Source organism: Vigna angularis, chromosome 9 (assembly GCF_016808095.1).
Source record: "Vigna angularis cultivar LongXiaoDou No.4 chromosome 9, ASM1680809v1, whole genome shotgun sequence".
NCBI classification, from domain to species: domain Eukaryota; kingdom Viridiplantae; phylum Streptophyta; class Magnoliopsida; order Fabales; family Fabaceae; genus Vigna; species Vigna angularis.
The window spans coordinates 20848196-20855625 of record NC_068978.1 but is presented as its reverse complement, the minus strand read 5'-3'; the positions used below and the strand labels follow the sequence as shown (position 1 = coordinate 20855625).

At 33.0% G+C, this 7430-nt stretch overlaps 1 long non-coding RNA gene and 1 pseudogene across 1 annotated transcript; one reads left to right on the top strand and one right to left on the bottom strand.

The window, feature by feature from the left end:
- Nucleotides 1-184: 184 nt before the first annotated feature.
- On the bottom strand, nucleotides 185-1915 carry LOC128193974 (uncharacterized). The gene is made up of 3 exons (XR_008245183.1): nucleotides 1689-1915; nucleotides 1401-1591; nucleotides 185-328 (listed from the first exon to the last, which is right to left on the bottom strand). It is a non-coding gene; the product is annotated as an uncharacterized LOC128193974 (long non-coding RNA).
- Nucleotides 1916-2846: 931 nt separating this feature from the next.
- On the top strand, nucleotides 2847-7190 carry LOC108323700 (receptor-like protein 7; annotated as a pseudogene).
- Nucleotides 7191-7430: the final 240 nt, after the last annotated feature.

Here is a 7430-nt window from a genome sequence, read left to right as displayed (position 1 = left end):
CCTTATTTGGTTGGCTAGCTAACTTGAAATACCTAGATAACAACTTCATTTCATGTCCACAAACATAAAAAATAAAATAAATCTCATTCAACCACTTTCATACAATGAAATTCAATTCAAATTAATGGGAAAGAACAATTCTTTGTACATCAACATATTAACTAATAGTAGCTCTTCTTCTGATGTAACATATGGAGTGTCATTCTTGTTTCCTAAGAACGTATAAACAAATAAATTGTCAAAATCATCCACGTTAAAAAGGAACTGGAAAACCCTTCTTAGCCATGCTATCCAAAACATCATTGAGGGCTTGACATAGGCCTACAATCTGCAACGAAATCCATCATCAGTAAAAGCTTGAGGAAATTGAACCGTTGAAGTTAGCTCTAAACAGACAAAACATGCTAATGAATTAAACAATATGGTCCTCAAAGATATAAAATAAATTTAATTAAGCTATTGCTACTTAGAATAACTACTTTAACTATTAATACAATAAAAAACCATCATCTTAATTTTAAAAACAAAATAGAGAAGAAAACTCAAAACCACACATGGTGACTGAAAAAGGAGTGAAAACCCTTTAAATCCCATAAAATTATGTCTTTTACACTAAGTAAAGTCAACTCTACTACATTATTCAAAGTATCAACTCTTCCCAATAAATTTCTTTAAATATGGAAGAATTATGTTCCAAAAAAAAACATTCCAAAGTTAGCACAAATTCTTCATTATAACAATATTTACATACTTCTACAACTAGTAACACTACTCATAAAAATTGACACCAAATATAATGCCAAATAAAGAATTTCATAAAGGAGCAACATAGCAACAATGTAACAAAAAATGAGGAACTAATTCAAAGCTAGTACCTCCACTCTTACATAAGAAGAGAAATGACTTTGGTATTTGTTATAGATACTATACAACTATATTACACATATAATTTGAATACATTGAATAAGAGATATATATGTAATTGGATTATAATATAATTTATAATATACAATTATTTAATTGTAACTATTACGTTGTTATTGGTAGGTTAATGTATTAAAATAAATAAATAATAAAATGTGTATTTACTTACCTTAGTGATTATTTCAACCATAAACGCCCATTTCTAAACACTAAAATATTATCAGATCTATTTAATTAGAAGTATCCAGGTACCACTACCTAGAGTTAACCATTTCAATTATTATTATTATTATTTTTATTATTATTATGACACTTGAAAGCTATACTATTCAGTCATCATCTCCTAGATCACAATTATAAGTGAGTTTCAACAAGTTCATGAGCCAAAAACAGAACACGAACCAATTAATGGAATCAATATACATAAAGTATTTCAAATAAAGTATTACAAAGTATTCATGGATTAGCTCCCCTACCTCATTTTCCAGGAAATAAAACGTTAACTCTTGGTGTTCTAAATTCCAAGCCTCTCTCTTGCTTGCTAACACTTTCATACAGGTTCACAAAACTTCTAAAGTACACCCACATCTCCTATTTTAACCTTACATATATTCTCATCTTCCTGCTATGAGAAGTTTCACTCTATTGACAAAGATCCTCCAATACACTACATCAAATAAGGTTAAACAATATCTCAATAAGAGTAATAAAACAACAAAGCCCCTAAATGGTAAAAAAAAATATTTAAAACAACTCAAACCCACCGAACAACAACAAACGATTGCCTAAAGGAACGGTCCAACGACGACGGAAAGGCGACACTTTCGGTGGCAGTTGCTTTCAAACAGCGGAATATGCTTCGGTGAACGACGCCAGTTCACGAAACAGACAATACTTTTGTCAACGACGGTACTCCGGCGAAGCTTTTGGGGAGAGACACGAAAAGGAGTGGGATGGGAGAGAAGTCCTTCTCTCTAGGGTTCTCTCTCTAAGGTTATTTCAAAATCTAATTTTTAAAATGACAAAATGAAACCCGACACTTGAAATTCTATCATCATTTTTCTTTCCACGTCATTTTCCTTTCTTTAATTTAATTTTCATGTGAATCAATAACATTGCCACGTGGTATCAAAATATAGTCAAATATTATTGTTAAAATATCATTTCCTTTTTCTCCAACGACAGTATAAACTACGATTATATATAAACATCATAGCCTATTTGAAAATAGCTATAGACTACTGTTATATGATAGAACCGATCCTATTTCCAACCGTAGTTTATAACTCTCTTTTTTTTAATGTTTGGATATACTCAATTCTTAAACCACAACTTAACATGAAAAATAAATCATTTTTTTTTCACAAGTGCTAATTGATGCCTTAAGGAGATAAAATAATCAACTAAAAATAAAAGAGACAAAGCAATAAAAAAAATAACAAATTACATGTAAGAGAGAAATCATTTTCAGTCTTGACTACAACCACGCTCAATTTAAAAAATTAAAACTGGATACTTAAACAAGACTTATTTAAGAAAAAAAATAGATAAAGTATTCAGAACAGTACAAAAAGGTCGGAGTAAGAAATTAATGCATTAAAAATGTGGGTCCCAAATGGAAGTCAATGTTGACGAAAGACGTCCATGAAGTTGCGAGATTTTAATACAAAAGCTAATATGACACATTTTTACCTTCATTTATAAAAATAAAATATCATAAAATATAAAGTTTTGTATTAAAAAAAAAGAAAAAAAAGTGAATAAGGTAGTATAAAAAGTGAATCTAAAAAATGTATTCGTGTAAAAGAATATTTTTCTTTAACGTAACAAACAAGCTTTTAGAAGAGGGAACAACTTTTTTTTATTTCAGTTTTCAACAATTGAAACTTCTACATACGGTCGTAGTGCAATTACCATCTACAATGAGAACAGAGCTAGTCTCAGCACTTCTGGCCATGCCATTGTTTTGGCTGTGCCTCTGTAACAACCTTTTTCTGGTTTCTGGCCTTTGTCCTCATGATCAGAGGTCATTTCTGCTCCAACTCAAGAACAATCTGACTTTCACCATTGAAACAAGCAGCAAACTCAAGTCATGGAATCCAAGTAATGATTGTTGCGGTTGGATAGGGGTAAAGTGTGACGAGGAGGGACATGTTACTGCTCTTGACCTCAGTGGTGAATCAATCACTGGTAGTTTTGGCAATTCAAGTAGCCTTTTCAGTCTTCAACATCTCCACAAATTGAATTTGGCTTACAACTATTTCAATTCTGTCATTCCATCTGCATTTAAGAGGTTGGGAAATTTGACTTATCTGAATTTATCATGTGCGGGCTTTCTGGGTCAGATTCCAATAGAGATTTCTCAAATGACAAGGTTGGTTACTCTTGATCTCTCTTCTCTTCTCTGTTCAACTGGGCAAGAGCTGAACCTGGGGAACCCAAATCTACGAAAGCTTGTCCAAAATCTCACCAGTATTAGGCAACTGTATTTGGATGGTGTAAGAATATCAGCTGCAGGACATGAATGGTCGAGCGCTTTGATGTCACTGCGTGACCTGCAAGAAGTTCGCATGTCATGGTGCAATCTCTCAGGACCCCTGGATCCTTCCCTTGCAAGACGTGACAATCTATCGATCATAGTTCTTGATTGGAACGATTTATCATCCGCAGTGCCAGAAACATTTGCCAATTTCAAAATGCTGACCATCCTAAGTCTTTCTTCTTGTCAGTTGACTGGAACATTTCCACAGAAGATATTCAACATCGGAACATTGTCAGTTGTAGACCTATCCTTCAACATCAATCTCCGAGGTTTGTTCCCAGACTTTCCACCAGGATCTCTTCACACCTTAAGAGTGGGTAACACAAGCTTCTCTGGAGCAGTTCCACACTCTATTGGTAACATGAGGAACTTAACTGAATTAAATTTTGTTTCTTGTCTATTTAACGGAACGCTTCCTAATTCACTGTCAAACCTCACAGAACTCAGTTACCTGGACTTGTCATTTAACAACTTCACAGGTAGAATTCCATCGTTTAATATGGCCAAGAAACTTACGCTCTTAGACCTTTCTTATAATGGTTTGAGTGGTTCAATTCCATCGTCTCACTTTGAAGGACTGAACAATCTTGTTACCATTGATCTCAGTAATAACTCGATTAGTGGGAGCATTCCTTCATCCCTTTTTACACTCCCCCACCTGAAAAGTATTATATTTTCCCATAATCAGTTTGCTCAACTAGACAAATTCACAAATGTTTCTTTTTCTAAATTAGACATCCTCCATTTAAGTAGCAATAATCTATCAGGGTCTTTTCCAACATCTATATACCAACTCAGTACACTCTCTATCCTCATACTTTCTTCAAACAAGTTAAATGGGACAATGAATCTAGGTAAGCTTTCGGAGCTCAGAAATTTGACTACATTAGATCTTTCATACAACAACTTATCAGTCGATGTGAATGTTACAAATGCTGAGCCATCTTACTTTCCCAGCATTCGCATTCTAAAGTTGGCATCCTGCAACTTGAAAACTTTCCCTGGTTTCTTGAGAAATCACTCCACAATATTCTCTCTAGATCTTTCGGATAACCATATCCAAGGAATAGTGCCCAGCTGGATTTGGAAACTACAGAATCTTGAAAGGCTTAATATTTCTCATAATTTGTTGACTCATTTGGGAGGACCTTTGAAGAACTTTTCCTCCAAGTTTGTTGTCCTTGATCTTCATCATAATAAACTTCAGGGCCCAATACCATTTTTTCCTGAAAAGGGATACTATTTGGATTTTTCAGACAACAAATTTAACTCTGTTATCCCACTAGACATTGGTAAATACCTGTCTTTCACATTTTTTTTCTCTCTCTCAAACAATACTTTGAGTGGCACTATACCTAGTTCCCTCTGCAATTCTTCAAATCTTCAATTTCTTGATCTTTCCAATAACAACATTTCTGGAACAATTCCTTGGTGTTTGATGAAAATGAGTAAGACCCTTGAGTTATTAAATCTTAGAAAGAATAGTCTCATGGGCCCCGTCCCGGATAAGTTTTCAGCTGCCTGTGCTCTAAGGACTCTGAATCTGCGTCAAAATAAATTAGATGGAAAGATTCCGAAATCTGTTTCTGATTGCACATCATTGGAAGTATTGGACCTTGGAGAAAATAAAATTATGGATGTCTTTCCGTGCTTGTTGAGGAAGATATCCACACTGCGGGTCTTAGTCTTGAGAGAAAATAATTTACATGGTCACATTGGATGTCCAAACACCACTGCCACATGGCGCGTACTTCAAATAGTTGATCTAGCCTTTAACAATTTCAGGGGCAAGCTACCTGAAACCTTTTTCAAAGGCTGGGAGGCAATGATGTCTGAAGAAAACCAAGATGAATCGAAGGAAAAAAATATCCGCCATAAGATCTATCAATATGGCCAACTATATTATGAGGATTCAGTGACAGTTACAATGAAAGGCCAACAGATGGATCTGGTTAAGATTTTAACTATTTTCACTTCGATCGACTTCTCATCCAACCATTTTGAAGGACAAGTACCAGAACAGCTATTTGAGTTTAAGGCACTCTATGCACTTAACTTGTCAAATAATGCTTTTTCGGGAAAAATTCCACAATCAATTAGATATATGAAGGATGTTGAGTCCTTAGACTTATCAAACAACTCACTGGAAGGAAATATTCCCACAGAACTTGCAACTTTATCCTTTCTATCAGGACCTCTCCTTTAATCATTTGGTGGGAAAAATCCCAACAGGCACCCAACTTCAGTCATTTCCAGCTTCTTCCTTTGAAGGAAATGATGGGCTCTACGGTCCTCCATTGACAGAAGAACAAGATGGTACAGAGCCAGGGGTGTTACAAGAACACCAAGCAACAGTTTCTACCATTGACTGGAATTTTATTAGTGTGGAAGTTGGACTGATATTTGGCCATGGTATGATTTTTGGTCCACTCTTGTTTTGGAAGCAATGGAGAATATGGTATTGGAAAGTTATTAACAAAATTCTCTGTTGGATCTTCCCTCAACTGTATTTTGAATATGCAACTAAGAGAGGTCAAACCTATGCAACTCTAAGGTGGCAGCATTAACTATTAATAGGAAATGAGCAGGTAAAGGTCATAATAAATGCTATATTTCTTTCCATGTTTACTTCTCCATAAATGTTTGAGTTTTGTCTTAAAGAAAATTAACTTTTCCAAGCATCATATTTTAAAACAATCGTACGTATATTATTATGTCTAAAACAATGGAGGATATGGAATTGGAAAGTCATTAACAAAATTATCTGTTGGATATTTCCACAACTATATTTTCAATATGCAACTCTAACGTGACAGCATTAGTTATTAATCATGATTAATGCTATCATTTTTCTTTATTTTTACGTCTCCAAATTCAATAAATGTTTGAATTTTCTCTCCAAGAAAACAGATTTCCAAAACTCATACTTTAAAACAGTGAGAGCATATTGTTATATTTGAATGAGCTACGAAATATTATGTTATTATCTTCTGTGTATATATGGTCTCTCATTCTCGATAAGAAAAAATAATTGACATAATAGCTACTTTTGTGTGACATCCGTGTTGGTTACATAAAGATGTGAAAATGCTATTTTTTAAAGAGAATAACAAGTAAAAATTTGTTATAATTTATGTGTCAATTTTTTTGAGTGATGCAAAATGTAATGGAAAGCTCATTTAAATATGTATTGGCTGTTTGCGTAAATATATATATATATATATATATATATATATATATATATATATATATATATATATATATATATATATATATATATATATATATATATATATATATATTATCGGTATATAATGAAAAAAACTCTCTTAGTATACTTTACTTATGTTTTTAATTAGAAAAAACACACGTTTCGTAAATTTGCTGACGGGAGGATGTTCTTTTGTCTTTTTTTTTCTTTTCTTTTCTTTTTTATTTTATTTATTTAATTTTAGGTCGGAGAAATTGGGCAATGACGGAGAGAATGAAACCAGACTTAATAGGCGACGCAGTGTGGATTTGGTGTCAATGTAAAAACTGAACTTATGGATTGAGTTTCAAGTAGTTGTCGAAGTAGTTCTTTATTTCATGAGGTTGATGTCATGGATCATGTATGCACGACATGAAATGTCTTTAAAATGTTACTTTTTCATGTTTTTTTTGTAATGATTTAAAAACTTTCTAAGGGATTTGAAAAACTCAATGGATTTCTTTTTCGTTGTTATTTTCAATTCACATAATCTTTTTAATTTGACATTTTTTGACAATTTTATCGTGTTAGGTAATGATACGATTTGATGGAATAGAAAAATTAAAGGAAAAGGATCCCAGTTTAATTTTTGCTTGGTTGATAGGAGAATGTTATTTTTCCTTTTTGTTTTTACTTTTCTCTTTTTTTTCTATTTGTTTTATTTTAGGTTAGAGAAACCAGAATTTGATGGTTAATATTAAACCGAACTTAATA